Source organism: Mastomys coucha, unplaced genomic scaffold (genome assembly GCF_008632895.1).
Source record: "Mastomys coucha isolate ucsf_1 unplaced genomic scaffold, UCSF_Mcou_1 pScaffold7, whole genome shotgun sequence".
Lineage (NCBI taxonomy): Eukaryota > Metazoa > Chordata > Mammalia > Rodentia > Muridae > Mastomys > Mastomys coucha.
In genome coordinates, this window is record NW_022196913.1 from 1075360 (window position 1) to 1091087 (window position 15728).

Sequence of the window (15728 nt, forward strand, 5' to 3'; positions counted from 1 at the left end):
TGATACTCCAAAAGTAGATTTAAAAAAGACATTGTATAATCATTGCCAAATCAAATTCAAAAGAATAACCACATCCCACAAAGAATCAAGAATTACAACTGTTCCCCAAAATTTTAAGGTTCTCTATTCCTGGGCCTATAGCCAAAATAATAATAATTGCAAACATCATTATTTAAACTTTAACTTATTAAACTTCAGAGCTCAGAGCTCTGAGGCCAGCTACTTGCATTTTATTGTGAAGCTCTAATGATAAATGACATGGGCAAAGCTGCCAGGCAGTGACAGAAAGAATCAAATTAACCCTTAACTCAATAGTTCCACTAGCTTTCTGCTTCTACACATTGCACACAATGACTCTCCTAAGAGTCCCAGTGTTTTGACTTAGTTTTACTAATACAAGATTTTACATATTCTGTACTTGCTTATCCAGGAACCACTCTCAAATATCGTGCAAAACTTATTTCACAACTTCAATAGTTTTTTCTTTCTTGGGGTGCCAATGTTGGCTCTATTTAATTTTCTAATAATTTCTTCAAACTATTTTTGCAAGTCAAGCATTAATCTGGAACTACCATTGTACAGTTATTACATTGTTTCCAAGATGAGAACACACAGCATGCACCTGAGCCATTAGGACTGTGCTGTGCTGTGCCCCATGCCTCAATTTTTTAATTGTTTAAGAGTCATTACATCAAGGAACATCTAGTTTCACAGAATTCACCAGAGCAGAAGGAGAAGTAAGAAAGTCAGATATAATAGAATAATTATGAACACCAAGGCCAACTGAAAAACAGTCATGCACAAATGAAGTCTATACAGTCGTTGTCCAGGGCTAAGGTTAGGGGAAATGGGAACAACTGTTTTTTGCAAAGAGCTGGCATGGGCTTCTGAGATGTCTCCATCCTGGCCGACTGCAGGTAGTCCCTGTGATTGTATGCTGTCCCCTGCAGATACCCAGCGATCCTGATTCCCTCCTGTGCTATCTCAGCATGAAGCCTGATAACTTCATGTGGTGGTGTCCCTCCTTCCCCACCCTCCTCTCACCCTCCCTTCACCAAGTTCTGAGATTTCTTCACAAATCAAATATTCATACTCTGCCCTGAAGAGGTTCCAAACTAAGACAGCTTTAGATGGTTTTACCTGTTCTTTGCACAGAAGTAGGCTAAGACCCAAAGCCCAAATTCACAAATGAAGGAGGTGAATTTTCCTCAAAACACCCAAGGTTTTGAGTATTTTCTGTTCTGATGTTTGCCTGATGGGTTGGTTGTCCATTTATTACTTGGCTGACCATCTTCTGAAGCACTTGCTGACTGACTTAGGAGAACTTTCCAGGCATTGAGGATGGCAGGCTCCTCTTGCCTAGGCTGGACTGAACACATGTTTGTGACTGAAACCCTGCCAATTGGATGTCCCTGTCCAACTTCAGCATTGCCACAAACACACACTATGTAGTAGTTAGAGAGTAAAAGGGGCCACACAAGTTTTAGTGAGAATGTTAACTGTTCAATGTTGTGGGCCAGCATCCCATTGCAACCGAACATCACTCATCCCATGATTCTTACACTCTACTGTCCTCATTTCAGTAATCCTCACAGAACTTTTCTTTTGCTTGAATCAGCCAAAATCACTTCTGCATCACAACCAAAAGCCTTTATCCATGATGCTAAAAGACCAAACCAACAGTTCATGACAGAAGCATCATACTTGGGAAAAGATGTCCCTCTTAAGGGTCTGGGGTGAGGCTGGGGTGGTTTTGTTCTTTTATTTTATTGCTTCAGATTGAAAACTTAGATACCAAGAAGACCATCCCTTGTAGAAAGTCTTCAATAAAGTGAATGGAAGCCTCAGGGGGACTCCATGGAGGAGCAGCACGGAGGAGGCTAGACGAAGCTACCTATTTATAGTCTTCCTGCTGAATGCTTGCTATGGGAACTGGTTATAGCCTTTTATCTTGGGATATTACCTCTCTCTCTCTCTCTCTCTCTCTCTCTCTCCCTTCTTCCCTCCCTCTCTCTCTCTCCCTCCCTCCCCTCTCTCTCTCTCTCTCTCTTGCTCTCTCACTCTTATTTACTTACTTATTCATTTGTTTATATATCCATTATTTCTACAGTGAGGGAGAGACTAATGCCTCCCACATAGTGAACACATGTTCTTCTAATGTACTACATTACTAGCCCTTAACAAGGCTTTTTGTTCCTTGGTTTGTTTGTAAAGTGATGGAAATTCAGCCCCAGGGTTTGTGCATGCTAGACAGATGCTCTACTTCTCATCCATGTCCCTAGTGTTCTTGTACTCTTAAATGTCAAAGGTTGGATTTTTATGTGTATGTATGTGTACATTTATGTGAGTGCACATGTATGTACGTGCATGTGGAGGCCATGCAGCTTGGACATTGTTCCTTGAATGCCATTCACCTTGGATTTTTTTTTTTGAGACATAGTCTCTCACTGACCTGGAGTTTGTCAGGTAGGCTGGGATTGCTGGCCAGCAGCCTCCCGAGAGTCACCTGTCTTTGCCTCCCACACCTTGGGATTACCTGTGTGTGCTGTGGATTTGGGGAGTTGAACTCAGGTTCTCATGGTTGCTTAAAAAATGCTTTTCCCACTGAGCTATCTCTTCAATCCCCTCAACGATTGGAATCTTAGAAAACTCTTGGCAAATATGCGGAATAGGGATTATGGTATGTATTTATTCTATGTATTTGAAACTTGTGGCGGCTCAATTCTAATAACTTCCTTGGCCTGCCATATGGCAAAATGAGTAAGTATTCCCAATAGTCTGCTATAGCGTGGGCCGCTCGAATCCTTCCTTTGAACTCTGCAACTGCACAGCTGTCTGGGGCTGACTGGAGAGATCTTGGTAGAAGGCACAACAATAGAACACGCGACCATGGCTGCTCCTGTGATACTCATGTTAACAGGCATAATGCTCAGTAACAACACCCCACTGAAAAACGGGACATGACTTACACTGATATGAAAGTTGTACTACAGATCACAGAAGGATATATAGATAGATATGTAAGAGATAGATATCTTTATGGCTATATAGTTTATGGAAGAGCATAAAACTCTTTGTAGCAATTCAGAGGTGTTATGGAAAAGAGAAAAGGGGTGTGGCCCTGCCAAGAGAGGATATGTTCCCCTTCCCCAACGATACAGCACAGACTGAGAAGATGTGGACTTTGTCACAGTAAGCTGGAAATGGAAAAGTACACAGCCAGCCTGGCCTACATAGATTCTTTTGTTTCATTTTGAATGAAACAAATGGGAATGAGAAGATAGGTGTCTCTTCTATCTCCATCATTTGTTTATGTAGCAGCAAACTAGAAACAATAACTAGGAAAATACAGTGAACATTAATGCCTTAAAGTCTGTGCTTTGAGTCATTTTTTGTGATTTTTTATAAACAGTGGATCCTTATTGAAGTGATTGATCTAATGGAGAGCTGTAGGGTTATTATTGGATACAGGTCTAGGAAGGATGAGAGAGAAGAAACTGAATGCTCAGTGTAGCCACTTCCCAGTTGCTCTTAGCTCAGAGTCACAGCCATCTTAATAAGAAAGAATTGGTTTTAGGAGAAAGCTCAGGCAGGACTACCAAGTTCTATTTCCACATTATAGCCAGGGCTCCTCTGACTATGTGTTGCCCATATTATAAAATCACAAGACCTACCTTGATATTAGATATGCTTTAGACTGTCAACTCAACCTTAGCACCCCATGACTGCATTTTAGAGCAGCAACTCAGCACCCTGGATTTGGTGTGTTGGTTACTGATTGTGAAGAACCTCCCTCAGGCCTAATTTCTTGTTGACTCAGGAATCCCATCCCTGTGAGGCATCCAGTAGATACAAGGGAAAGCAAGTTGCAGATAAGAACTTCATGTGATGTTTTGAGTTGTGTTGTGGGCCATCTCAGGTGTTCACAGATGCAGCATCACAGGATATGACACCACCTGATCTGGTGCAGGATATCAGAGGCTGACATGCATAGCCCTGGACATTTCCCTTTCTGTCTCCAGGAGAAGTTCTAGGAAATGGAATCATGAACAGTATCTTCAGAACTGCGATGTCAAGCATTCAGTCATGGACCATGCATTTCGTTTATCTGCTTCCCTGCTGCTGAGCACAGGAAGAACATACATGTTCTGGGAGAGCTAGGGAGAAACATCTCATTTCTTATTCATCAGCTAAGCAGACATTTCTTAGCCCCGTTCATCTCCATACAGCATCCAAGCAAAGATGTGTGGGTAGTCATCAATGGCAAAACAATGCCCCGTTAGAATCTCTTCCCTCTGTCACTTAGATGTATGGTTGTGGAATGACACCCCTCTGGTTTTATAGAAACTAGGTTAAAACAACAATCAAGGTGAGGGGCCTAGGAGATGGCTCTGTGGGAAAAGTGATTGTTGTGCAAGCATGAGAACTTGAGTTTAGAGCCCCAGCATCTTATTAAAACACCAGGCCTACCAGAATACAACTTTAAACCCAGAACTAGGGATGCAGAGACAGGTAGATTCTTGAAGCTGATTGGCCAGCCAGTCTAGCTAGATCAGCAAGCTCTGGGTTCAGCAAGAGACTGATTTAAAAAAGAAGGTGGAAAGCAGTCGAAGAAGACACCTAGGGTCACCTCTGGCCCCCACATGCGTGTGTACCCATTGCACATGAATATAGATATGCATGTGCACACACATAAACACTGGAGCAAAATCTGCATGTGTTGTCAGTATACATGTCACAGAAGACAGCTAGGCTGCCCGGGCGCTACCATTGTCACACTGAGTGGCTTCTTGTCTTCTGCCTTTGCTAACAACACTCTTTTGTAGAGATCCCAAAGCAATTAGCCTTTCAGATTACCAGCTTATATTCCCCTCTACTCCGTCCCTATTCTGTGGGTTTGCAAATGTTAAACATTTAATGATTGCTTACGCTGTCCCAGTATCCCTAGGAGTATTGCCTGTTGCTCACAATAATCCTGTGATGTGCATATCATTCCCATTTAGAGACAAGGATACCGAGTCTTGAAAGGGTTTATAAAATGGTCTGTGCCAGGGAAAAGTTGGGATACAGACCGTCTACTCATAAATTTACATTTGGGTTTAGGGTTGCGGCTTGGGTGGTAAGTGCTGCCTGGTATCAAAGGCCTGGGCTCAGCAATGTAGATGAAAATAATAAAGACTATTTTTTTCCTACTCTACAACCCTGTCTGTACAACAGAAGTTATTGATGTGCTTAGGGGAGTCTGTGAGAGTTCTTAGAAGTAGAACTCATGACAGCTGGGACAGAAGCAAGGGATAATGACACCTGCTACTATGAGGCACCTGCTGGGTGCGGGCACTATGGGGTGGCCTATTTTTTGTGACACTCATATTAATTTTGTGATATAGAGACTTTCTGTTTCCATTTTATAGGTGGGGAAGCTGAGGCCTACAGTAGCTAAGGATATTTGCCTGATGACGCATAGCTGATAATGAACAGAGGCAACTTTCTTTCCATTTTGGTGGTATCCAGACTCCACATGTTAACCATGCCCTTGGTGACAACCAATAAAAGCTTCCCCAAACTCAGTGTCTTTGACGAGTATTGCCTGGAGAAGTGGGGTGGGCATGATTCTGACTTTGTAAGTCTGCTGTAATAGCGAACATCTACAGTCTGCGAAGAGGTGTAACAAACACCAGAAGTGCACACACACACACACACACACACACACACACACACACACACATCCCTCTCACAATTAAATCAGCTCGCTTCTGTGGGCATGGACAAAATGAAGCAAATTGGATTTTTCCACCAATTCTCAGAGGGCATGAATTCAACTTTTAGAGTTCAGAGGTCAATTCCAGTTTTGATGTGGAGCAGAATGACCCACAGAGTGAGCACAGTCTGGCTAGGCTGTGAAATCTTTGAGCTGTTTCAGTATCCTGATTCCAGGGAGTCATGTTTCTTTCTTTGCTTTGTATAGAATTGATTGACTTTACAGTACTTGGGGTTTTTTTTTTTAGCTAAAAAGGTGTGTGTGTGTGTGTGTGTGTGTGTGTGTGTGTGTGTGTGTGCTTGTGTGTGATTTATTAGGACAGTTTGAAAAATAAAAGGAAAACAACAGGAGATCTAGGGTGTAGTTCTGTGGTAGAGTGTTTGTCATGTGCATGTGAAGCCCCACCTTCAGCCCTCAGTGCTTCAAGAGATAGGGGGAGAGAGATCCAAGTACATTTATATAAGAATATATATGTATATATATATAAAACATAAGAATGTATATGAATATAGAATTGATTATATATTGAATTATATATAATATAATATTATTATATTAAATATTATATATAATATATATCCCTCTTTAGTTCCATTTCCATATGTGATTTCACTTTTAGAGGGGCAGCTACTTAAAGGATGGCAAGGGGAAATCCATATGAACAAGCGATCCCAGAAGTGCTTACATTAGGCGGTGGGCTGTAGTTTCATGCTTACATTATACCCTGGTTAAAATGGCACTGAGGGAGTATTTAGCATGGAAGCTAACTACTGAAGCAGCCTTGAGAAGACTTATGGAGAGAGGCTAGAAGTTAAATTGACCTCTCTCCTACCCCTACCCTACTCCCTGCTTTTAAACAGCGAGGGTTTGGTCACAATTTTTCTTAATATAAGGAAATTAATTGGATATATTTTTCAATTACTAAAAAAAAAATAAACAACTGGAAATTGGTGATTTTTTTTCATCCAGAACTTAATCTGCATTAATGCAATTACTCTAGATACATGAATTCCCCTGTTGGCTTGATTGCAAGTTGGCTCAAATTCATTTTTATTGTTTGCTCTGTATTAAAAATCTGTGCCTGTGTTGAGTGCCCTTGCCGCTCTTCTAGAGGAACAGAGTTCAATTCCCAACACGAATACCAGGCCATTTACAACCTCCTGTTCCTCCAGCTCAGGGGATATGATGCTCTCCTCTGGTATTTTTGGGTACTGCACTAACAAGGACACTCACAAACACAGACTTTAAAATAATGCGACAGCCAGGGCTATACAGAGAAACCCTGTCGGGAAAAACCAATGCCACAGCCAGGGCTATACAGAGAAACCCTGTCGGGAAAAACCAAAACAAAAAAGACTTTTTACAAATCTTCTCTCTTGTCACTCTGCAAACCAGCTGATGAAAAGGTATATATATGTACTGGCTAGTTTTTTGTGTCAACGTGACACAGGCTGGAGTTATCACAGAGAAGGGAGCTTCAGTTGGGGAAGTGCCTCCATGAGACTCAGCTGTGGGTCATTTTTTCAATTAGTGATCAAGGGGGTAGGGCCCCCTGTGGGTGGTGCCATCCCTGGGCTGGAAGTCTTGGGTTCTATAAGAGAGCAGTCTGAGCAAGCCAGGAGAAGCAAGCCGGTAAGAAACATCTCTCCGTGGCCTCTGCATCAGCTCCTGCTTCCTAACCTGCTTGAGTTCCAGTTCTGACTTCCTCTGGTGATGAACAGTCATAAGTAAGCTGTATAAACTCTTTCCTCCCCAACTTGCTTCTTGGTCATGATGTTTGTGCAGGAATAGAAACCCTGACTAAGACAATATACAATTAATCATGCAGAGCACTTGTAAAGTCAATAGGAACATCAATAACAATTATGCTCAACAACACCCTTAAACAGGATAGTCCAATCAAACAGGCATATATGGTCACTGCACTTTTGTGAAAATATTGTCATTGTATACTGCTTATGAGTAGATCAAATTTAAATTCTAGCCCATCAAAATTGCAACAAAACAATGTTTTTTTCCTAACATCAGAAGCTTTAAGAATAAATTAGTTTGATTAAAATAAGATTTGATCAGAAAGCTTTGTCAGATAAATGATTATAAAGTCTTTCTTTCCCCCAAATACTTAGCAACATTGTTCATTGCCACTTGTGGGTGTAGAACCAATGAGAGGTAGGAGGGAGGCGAGAGCTACAAAAGGTCACGGGAGACCACCACTTGCCAGAGGAGCCTCTCAAAGGAAGGAGCCCATGTAGAGGAGCTTACTACATGTTTAGAAACAAAAATCATTGATTTTTAAGACATTCTTTAGAAACAGGGATGTATTAATAGTGTTTTTGTTTGGTTGTTTTTAGTAAGGAGGCACAGAGCTAGCTCTTCTCCTTGGAGGAGCAGATCATCCCAAGCCTCTTTGTTAAATGGGCAATCTTCTCATCTCCACAGAGCTGGAGACTCTGAGGGGCTCCTGGCACAAATTTATCTTATCACAGGAGGGATTTGAAGGAACATCAAGCAAAACCTCTTTCTGCAGATGATTGATTTCAGCTAGACTTTTAGCAGCAATGAATTAATAGGAGTGTGGAGGTATAGGGGCGGGGGATCATGTTGCAGGTACCTGTACGATAATGGAGGTCATCCACAGGGAAATGGACTGATGGTCGGCCTGTTCCCTCTAGTCACAGTTGCCTCTTGGAATAGCAGATATGAAACTCTTGGAAGCCACTAACTGTAAAGATTATATATAAGCTCCAATGGCACTGGGATTGCCTTCCATGGGACAGCTCTTCCTAGAAATAGGTTGGCTTTGACTAGTGTGTGGGAAGAAATGAGGGGAATTCTTGGCTACTACAGTGTTCTTACAGAGATAGTGATAAACATAACAAAAACCCAATACTCAGAAGGACCAGTATGCTGACCTGCTAAGAGGTTGTATGTGCTTCATCAGAGATGGAGACCATAATAGGCTTCATCTCATGGGACATGGGAGATCCCTTACTGGTGGTTCTAATATCTTATTAATTTCAAAGCCCAGTGAGTCACCAAAAGATAGTAGTATCACAAGAAAATGTAAGCAATATTACTCTTTGCAAAGGCTTCACTCTGGTCCTGTTCTGAGCTCATCTATTTAAATTCATGACAGAATGTGGGAAGGAGGGTGTGGCACCAGAAAAATGAGAAGAGCCTTATGCAATGACATCACACTTTGAATGGCTTAGAGGTAGCTTCTAACTTATATCCTTTATGCTGTCTGTTATCCCTGGTGTTTCTATCTGCCTCTCTCTGTCCCTTCCTCCTGCTCTTGCTCTCTTTTCCTTCCTGCCTTCCAAGGAAGATCTTAACTATAAGGCCTCCCGAATAGCTATCCTTACCTTGTGCATGATTGCTCAGTGGTGAGCTCATGCTTAGCTATGCTTGTCAGCACCTCTACTTCCAAATTCAAAGCTGCACTCACATGGAATAATGAAACCTGCTAAGAGAGGCTGACTGAGCTTAGTTGATAATTATTCTTCCCTGCCAATAAAGAACACAAACACACAGGAGTTTCTAATGCTTTCACAGCTAATTTATATGCGCTAAAATAATTAACATCATGTAAATTTTCCTTGCCAGTTGAGTCTTATTTGAGTATCGAAAGATATGTCATTTTAAAATAATTTCATGCTTCACTGATGAACTAGAATTGAGACATTGGATGCATATGGCATGTAGGTGTTGGTGGGCAAGTGACCCTCAACAGAAGACAGGGATATCTAAACCATCCAGAGTCAGTTACCATCCTTCAAGAGAGAAAACAGTCATAAGGCTATTATCTAGGAAACAAATAACGCTTTTTCAATATTCAACACAGACCCATAGCCCCTTTGGAAACACTGATAGGTTAGGACATAAAATCATTGGCTTGAGAATTCCTTTTGAATTTGAATTAACAAATAAGATTTGCTTTGATTTTTCTGTACTATTAAAAGATGATAGGATTGTAAGTATACCAATTCAGTTTTAAAGAAAACAGGGAAATTAGTTAGTTATAATGGGAAACAAAATAAGCTTTTCTCAGAAAACTGAACACAGAAGTACCATATGATTCTGCCATTCCACTTCTGGATCTGTTTCTGGTTATAGACTCAGAGGAGTGGATAAAGAATGCATCTTTCATACGCGCGCACACACACACACTCACTCACACATAACACACACATATAACACACTCACACACTTACACACACTCACATAACACACACTCACATACATGAACACACACAAGGGGGAGGGGACACAGAGAGAGCAGGGGGTGTTATTCATCCATGAAGAGGAATAAAGGATATTCTATCACTGGATGGAACTAAGGGTCTTTATGTAAGTAAAATAATCCAGAAACATAGAAACAGGTGCTACACGGCCTCTCTTGCACATGAAGTCACAACAAGCTGGCCTGCAAATAGAACACTGATTACTAAGAGCCAGAAAGGATGCGGAAGAAGAACGATGGCTGGACATGATCAATACATATAATATGGATGAATGGAAGTACCACACAGCATCCCATTAATATGTATTAGTAAAATATTAATACTTAAGGTATACTAATAAGACCCAAGAGGAAAAGAACAGGGTTGTATCTTCCCCAGATCACACCATGGAGGGTTAGCTTGGAGAAAGCTGTGGGAAGAGTGTCTGGCTTTTGTATCTGTCCCACCCAGGATCTGCCAAGAGGTGTCTTACCTCACTCCTAGTCTTCCATCTCCATGGTCTTCGAGGCAGAGAAATTAGGCTTCTATTTCCACTTGAAACCTCGGGTTTGGCTCTGCTCCCACATCCTCTGCACCCTGATATATGGAGAAGTCTTCTCATACCTGTTTAGGACAAGCCCTAGCTCTAGTTCTCCCCAGAGTCCTGATTTGGTCCAGAAGAGGTTAGTCACCTCCCATCTGAAGGGCACTATGTTTGATGACATGTCAGCTTCACTTTCATGCTTCCCAATTGTGAACCTGTGTATGTACATGTGTCTCCTGTGCCCATATCTTACACCATTTTCTGGGTGGTTCCATACAGGTGGAAGCCTATTTCTACCTGCTGGTGGACACCTGAGTAGGCACCAGTCTCACCTTCTGTGAACTTTCTAATGGGGTTGAAATGTGAGATCATAGACTTTTCAAGAGGAAATCAAATCAAAGCATTGTGACCCTTGTCTTAGGGTCTTATTGCCTTGAGGAGACACCCTGACCACTGCAACTCTTCTAAAGGAAAACATTTAACTGGGACTGGCTCACAGGTTCAGAGGTTCTGTACTGGCTGGTTTTGTGTGTCAACTTGACACAGGCTGGAGTTATCACAGAGAAGGGAGCTTCAGTTGGGGAAGTTCCTCCATGAGATCTAGCTGTGGGGCATTTTCTCAATTGCCCCTTATGGGTGGTGCCATCCCTGGGCTGGAGGTCTTGGGTTCTATAAGAGAGCAGGCTGAGCAAGCCAGAGGAAGCAAGCCAGTAAGGAACATCCCTCCATGGCCTCTGTGTCAGCTCCTGCTTCCTGACCTGCTTGAGTTCCAGTTCTGACTTCCTTTAGTGATAAAAAGCACTGTGGATGTAAGCTAAATAAACCCTTTCCTCCCCAACTTGCTTCTTGGTCATGATGTTTGCGCAGGAATAGAAACCCTGACTAAGACAAATTCATTCCATTATTGTCTCAGAGGGGATCATGATGGGGGCATGCAGGCAGACATGGTGCTGGAGATTAGCAGACAATTCTTAATTTCTTGATCAGAAGGTAGTAGGGAAAGACTGTGTGCCATACTGGGTGGAGCTTGAACACATTAGACCTCAAAGCCCACCTCCACAGTCACAACAAGGCCATCTTTTCTAATAGTGCCACTCCCTGTGGCCAAGCATCCAAACACATGAGTCTATGGGGCCATTCCTTTTCAAACCATCACACCAAGCTAGAGGGTGTGCTGCTGCGTTCCGCAGCAGGCTTCCACTGCTCTTGGGTAAAACTTGCTGAGTCACCTGACTGCACAGTTAACTCCCACCTCCACTCACATATTTGCAATATTCTTTTAAACTTTATTCAAGATCTACAAATAGAAGCCCTAAGAAAAGCTTCCCACGAAAGTGGGAGAAAACTCTGTGCCCCCTGCCATTATATTCTGTGGGGAATTCTGTGATTACTCTCAGTTGTATTGCATATGCTTTTAATCTCTCATTAGCTTCATTCTTTTTCTCTCTCAGAGAGAGAAGATCCCAAACTAAAAAAAAATCACTTTCTTTCTTTTAGATTATGAAGCTGAAAAATTACAGTTCAAAAGAGAGAGAGAGAAAGTCATTCCTTAATGCTTTCACAAAGACTCAGTATCTGTGGTCTAATGGTTATATTCTAGAGTTAAATTGACTTAACAATGCCCTGCAAGTTCTGAGTCCTTTCAGCCCTGAACAGTACATATTGATGGTTTTAATTATTGAAGGCCTGGCTTGTTTTTCACTAAAGTGTACACATGGAATTTAAAATAACTTTTGAACTCCCAAGAAAGCATTTATTTTCTCACTTTTTCATTAATGTTGAGACAGTGGCTCCTGGAGTTGATGAAATCTACCTTTCTGTTTAACTGACTGTTGTTATGACATTTCAATAGGGTAACGTTGGTTGCTGTGTGTGTGTGTGTGTGTGTGTGTGTGTGTGAGAGAGAGAGAGAGAGAGAGAGAGAGAGAGAGAGAGAGAGAAGGGGGAGGTAAGCATTCATGTGTGGGTTACGAGTATGTGTGTTATGAGTACATGTGTGTTATGAGTATATTATGAGTACACGTGTATGTTATGAGTACATGTGTGTGTGTAAGTACATATGTGTGTTCATGTGCACACACACCTATGGGAAAGCCAGAGGAGAGGATGTCAGATGTCCTGTTCTATCATTCTTGGCTTTTCCCTTTGAGGCAGCATCTATCACTGAACTTAGAGCTAGCCTGGCAGCCAGTAAATCCCAGCTATCCCCCTGTCTCTATGCTCAGCAGTGCTGGGGTTATAGGCATATTCAACCATGGACAGGTTTTTACATGGGTACTGGGGATTTGAACTCAGGTCCTCATGCTTGCCAAGCAAGCACTCCTACTCACTGAGACATCTCCTCAGTCTCCAACTTTAACATTTTTAAATTTCACATTTTGTTTGAAATCTAAACTAAATGGCCCAGTCCATCATGCTTGCTCTAAGATTTTTGGCAATAAGTTGGAAAATGGAAAAAATGTGATTTTTTTTTATATATCTCTTAGCTTTATTGGCATAATTCATTTTTATATATTATTAAATTCAAGAGTATCTTAGCAGAGAAGCTATTACTTTGTAGGTCTATGTTTATGATTAAATATTACACAAAGCACATTTTAAAAATCACAGTTGGTTTCCTTCCTCTTGTCAGAATGCTATAGGTTTTGTTGTGTGCATGCGATACCATGACAGTATATTTTGAGGCACACAGAAAACATGCCACATACAAGGTAGAGTGGCTCCCAAGGGTTCATGGCCTGTAAGCTTGGTCACCCACATGGTGATGTTAAGAAGTGGTGAGACCTTCCAGAGGCAGAGCCTAGGGTGAGGCCTTCAGGCCACTGGGGACTTCCTCTGAAGAGTTGAGTATAATTCACCTGGGATACAGTTAGTGCTTATGGAAGAGACTGTTATAACAAGACCAAGACCTCTACCATATACCCTGACTCCCCATACCACATACCCTGACCCCCCATACCACATACCCTGACTCCCTATACTACATACCATGACTCCCCATACCACATACCCTGACTACCCATACCACATACCCTGACTCCCCATACCACATACCCTGACTCCCCATACATGCTTTGAGTTCAAACGGTATGCTATGGAGTTTTAGAATCCCAAGCACGTTAGGAATAACCTGGTCCCACTTTTTTATTTTCCAAAGACAAAACAAAAGCCAGAAATGTTAGGGAAATGTTTGTCTGAAGTTATTTGGCTTATTAATAGGGGAGCCCTGGCCAAGCTGGTGCTGTGTGGACCATTAATACTCAGATGTGCATTTGAGCCGGACTTTGAAGAACCACATTCAGGATCTCCATGCTGAACATGCAGATTGGGCACTGGACATCTTTAGGAGGTGCCCCTCCCATGGGTTTTGACCAATACCTAGGGAGGAGGACACATTAGCTGAAAGGAGGATTTATATAGACAAAATGGTAGAGCGCTTTCACTTTCTCCATTCCAAAGAATGGTTTTGTCCATACAGAGCACCTTAGGCCAGAGTATCCCCCAAAGAGTTATGTCATTGTATTAGGATGCCTATCTTCCAGACATTGGTATTGTTTAAAATTTTGACTTAGATTTGGAAACCAGGTCCACAGTCTGCTATGAGTATGATCTTAGCTAAGATATTTGCCCTCTCTAGGTTCAAAAGTAATTGTAGTACCTGCTTGCTCTTCAAGGTAATTATGCAAAACAAAATGAGATCAGGGCTTTGAAGATGGCTTGCTCAGTAAGTCTTGCGCTAGCATGAAGGTCTGAACTTGAGCACCCAAATCCACATTACCAAATTTAAAATGGTGGTGTACACTGGTAATCTTGGTGCTGGGGAGGCAGAGACAGGCAGATCCCCAAGATGCGGATGAGCCAGCAAGTCCAGCCTAAGGACCCACAAAGATGAGTCAAGGCAAATGAGAGATTCTTTTCTCAATTTAAAAATAAAAATTATGAGTAGTTCCTAAGGAATAGAACCCTCTGGCCTCCACATAGACACACATACATGAGTGTGAGCTCCTGCACACACACACATATACACACACTAAATGATATCATTAAACTATTTTCAAAGCACCTGCTTATTTGTGCCTATGGCATAAGCATTCACTATTATAACCAGGAATTTTCAGCTCTACCCTATGTTCCTTGGTTTGCCTTGAGTGAAACTTCTGAGAAGCTGTAGACTTTGAGCAAGACCTTTTGTGAAGAAGTATGACCCCATAGACTCATATATTCAAATACTTAGTTATCAGGGAGTGTCTGCCTGAAAGACACCATGCTCTTTACCATGATGATAATGGACTAAACCTTTGAAACTATAAGCAGGGCACAATTAAATGCTTTTTTTTTAAAGTTTCCTTGGCCTTCACAGGGTAGAACATTGACTAAAACACCTTAGTTCATCTTCATGTCAGTACAGTTGAAGAGGAAGAAGACACAATAAACACACACCCGGACTGTAGTGAAAATACACGCTCATGAGCATAGGCCTCTAGCAGCTCTGCCTGGTGATAATGAGACACTTAATGATCCACACAATAGCTCTAAGACAGCACAGCTTTGAAACTTTGAAATCTCTTTTAAAACAACATGCCATCTTTGCCTTAACAAAAATAGTCACTGATGTGTTTATAAAAAGATAAAGAGAAATAGAATATGTTCTATATGGGGGTGTGGTGAGGTATGGGGGAAGAGGATGTTTCAGCAGACCCATGCCAAGGCATCCCTTCCCCCTGAGGGACCAGCTACACAGTGATATAGTATAGAATAGAGTTTATTCAGGGTATGAGGAGGGGAATTAAGAGGGTAGTAGAAGCAGAGAGAGAGAGAGAGAGAGGGAGGGGAGGAGGAAGGGAGGGAGGGAGGGAGGGAGAGAGGGAGGGACAGTAGAGAAGTAGAGACCAGCCATGAGCACATGGAGAGAGAGGAAAGGGAAAGGAATGGGGAAGGGGAGAGGAAGAGCAAGAGAGAAGCAAGAGATTAAGAGAGGAGGAGGGAGCAAGCAGCCCCTTCTATTGAAGGCCAGGCCTACCTCGTTGTTGCCAGGTAACTGTGGGGTGGAACTTAGACAGAATGCTGAGTCAAGAAATCTTTGGTGGTTGCTTTCTTGGTCATCTCTTGTATACGTTAAGGATAATATGCAAATGGTCCCTGATACACAAGGATCCATGTGTGGTTTTACAGCCTTCCAATGGTGGGGGAAATGTATATTCAG